The sequence below is a fragment of the Mesitornis unicolor genome, unplaced genomic scaffold (genome assembly GCF_000695765.1).
Source record: "Mesitornis unicolor isolate BGI_N332 unplaced genomic scaffold, ASM69576v1 scaffold12452, whole genome shotgun sequence".
NCBI classification, from domain to species: domain Eukaryota; kingdom Metazoa; phylum Chordata; class Aves; order Mesitornithiformes; family Mesitornithidae; genus Mesitornis; species Mesitornis unicolor.
In genome coordinates, this window is record NW_010168557.1 from 19,606 (window position 1) to 22,829 (window position 3,224).

Sequence of the window (3,224 nt, forward strand, 5' to 3'; positions counted from 1 at the left end):
TGCTGATCATCTCTTTGCTCGGAGCAGAAAATACCTTTTTCATCAATGCCAAGTTTTTTTGTTGCTGCCCATACGTTGCCGCTGGCAGCTTGCCTGCTCAGGGAGGCAAAGGGGATGGAAATAATACACAACGTCTTATGCAACCGGCATGGAGACCTGCTAGGGCATAAATATTATCACATCCGCCTACATTTTTTGTAATATTTATTCATATGGTCTGCAGATTGCCGCAGGCTCGCAGGGAATGTGCTGGCTGGTGGGACAGAGCTGCTCCAGGGCTGCAGGGGCTGGAGATGCAGGAGAAGGTCCTGCTGCCACCGCACCAAGGGCTGGACATCCCGGGGACCTGCAAACCGAATGAGAGGAAGGAGAACGAGAGGAAATGGCCTCAAGTTGTGCCAGGGAGGGTTAGGTTGGATATTGGGAAACATTTCTTCACTGAAAGAGTGGTCAGGCACTGGAAGGGTCTGCCCAGGGCAGTGGTGGAGTCCCCATCCCTGGAGGGGTTCACAAACTGTGTGGATGTGGCACCTGGGGACATGGTTTAGTGGCCATGGTGGGGTTGGTTTGACAGTTGGACTTGATGGTCTTAGAGGGCTTTTCCAACCTCAATGAGTCTATGAGTCTATAAAGGACCTGTAGAGCTGCCCAGTCTGGTCCATGGGCCCCAAACATCATCCCTGCAGCACAGCAACCCCACAGCACAGCCCTACTCCCACGGGGTTTCTTCAAAACAGCCTTTTATGTCTCATTTTTACACTTGCCAACCTCTTCCCAGCTGCACTGGTTGTCAGCCCCTGAGCCCAACCTGCTCCATGCAAGTACCCCCACTTTGGGCAGTCCTTCCCAAGCAGGGTGGAAGATCCTGGTCACTCCATGTGAGGAGCTGGGGCTCACCCCTATTGCACTGCACAGCCCTTGTGCGAGCACCGAAATCCCTACTGCTACAGGTGCTCAGAGGGATTGCATGCATTGCTCTGCAGTTACTACAGGTAGCAAGGGGCTCCTTAGATGCTGCTCAGGTTGCCCGAGCCAGGCTGGTGGCTGCTACCAGCAGTGCTGAGCACTGTGCAAAACAGCATCTTGATTCATGGGCTTAATCCCGTTAATTTAATGACCGTGACTTTAATCCACCCTTTAATGCACAGAACTTCAGGCTCTCTGTGCTTTCCTCCATGCGACCCTGATCTGTGCGTCCCTCCTTATCAAATCAGCACTGAGTTACAGCCCCGAGAGACATCTCCTGCTCCCAAGGCCACGAGTGACAAAACAGCCACCCAGGATGGGCTGGAGGAGCGGCTGTTCCCAAACACAGTGCTCAGCAGCCTCCAGACCCGGCACGATAACCTTCTGAAGGATTATTTTTATTATTTAGGCTACAGCAATATGATCTGGAGTTAATGGAGAGGAGAAACCCCGACTGCAGCTGTCTGTAAGATGCAACAACCAAGCATCAACCCCGTTTTGGAACCCCGGGACCTCTTTCTCACTTTGGTGCTAACAAGTGAAATTTGTCACAATGAAGGGACAGGAGCCACTTTTACCTCCAACAAAGCACATTAAAGGGAGCAGTGGGACAGACTACCTCTTTGTCTCTCAGAGGATGCAGACCCTCGGCCAAAGAGATTGGAAAAGAAATTAAGTCACATTGCAAATTAATTGCTGAGTCCTGCAGAGACCCCGGGGGCTGCCAACACCAGAGACAACCACGTGGCTATTGGGGCAAGTGCCAGCCAAGGAAAGCATTCACCACCTTCCAGCACCCCTGCCTAGCACCAAAACCAGTTTCCAAGATCTTGAAAAGACCCTTTCCTATGTCAGAGCCGCCTCTTGCTAAGCACAACACTAATTAACAGACAAATGAGCAGCAGCGGATGTGCTTGTAGGGTGACCATAGCGAAACTTCCAACAGTTCGGGAGCCGCCGTGCGTTCGGCCGCTTTGCTCGGCAACAAAACCATGTCCTGGCTCCCTGGGGCTGCCAACGCCAGCGGCCAGAGCCCTCGTGCCCCTTGAACCCACAGCCCTGGCTACTTCACATCCTGCAACAGCAACAGGAACATCCCCCCTGCATCAACGGCTTGGATCGAAATTATTCCATAAACATGATATTCGATAAAGGGACTGATGGGTCCCTTTGGGACAGCAATTCTATAATGCAGCTGGTTGTATCAAAAGGTCCGATCCCCCCCAAAATGCAAAGCCAGTGGCGCAGATGATGAATTTGGGAGGAGAGGCTGCTTCCACCTAATTTTCCCCCGGGGCTGGCACACCGCAGCGCCGTTGTGTTGCAGCTTGTCCAAAGCAAATAGCCCCAAAAAAATAGCAAATAGCTGCAGCTTGCTGAGAGCTGTAACCAGAGGCTGAGTCAAAGGTGGGACCTGTGCGTCACACCAGCTGTACCAAACCAAGGCGGATTTTACTCCAAGTAATTTTATCTGTGTTTCTCAGTGTTGTTTCTTTTGGGAAACTGAATTTGCCCAGTGTGCTTTGGGAGATGCCTGCAGCTAACTCCGTGCACAGCCCTTTCTCCCTTCTCTGGTGTCCCTAAAGCAGCTCTACAGCAAGAGTCTGAACTAAAATTTTTATAAATCCAGGAAAGCCACTCATTTAGGCCTTGACTGTGCAAATTCCCAGGCAATGTACACACTCTCAACGCACCGCCTGGCTCCCACATGCTGCACCTTTACTTGTTTTCCACCCAGCACTTTGTCCTTCAGCCAAAGCAGTCACCAGTATTTTCCTCACTTTGAGCCCCCCTCCAAAGGAAATATTATTGTCCTCTTTATTTACAAAAGGAAATCTGGATATTTTTAAACGAGTGACCAGCACAGGGCTGTGAGCAACGCCCCGGCCAGAGTGCGCAGCTCTCCAAATCTTCACCCTCCCTTTTTCCACCCCCTTTCTTTTCATTACACCTCTAAAAAGGGAAATCGCTTCTGGGTTTTCTCGGCTTGTTTTGTACCAATGCTGTTTCACCATTCCTCTGCCGGGTGACTCAGCTTCCCCTCTGGGCTGGACTTTCACACATTACCAGAGGAGAGAAGGAGTTGCTGGAAAAAGAAATACGCTGGGATTGCCCAACGGCAACTGCGGAGGAAGCCAGGGAGCAAAACCAGCAAAGACCATAGACTCTCCCATGGGATTCGGACCTGAATGTCAAACTTGGGATGGGCAGGGGCAGAGGTTTGCCCTTTCCCACCAAGTTTACCCCATACATGATGA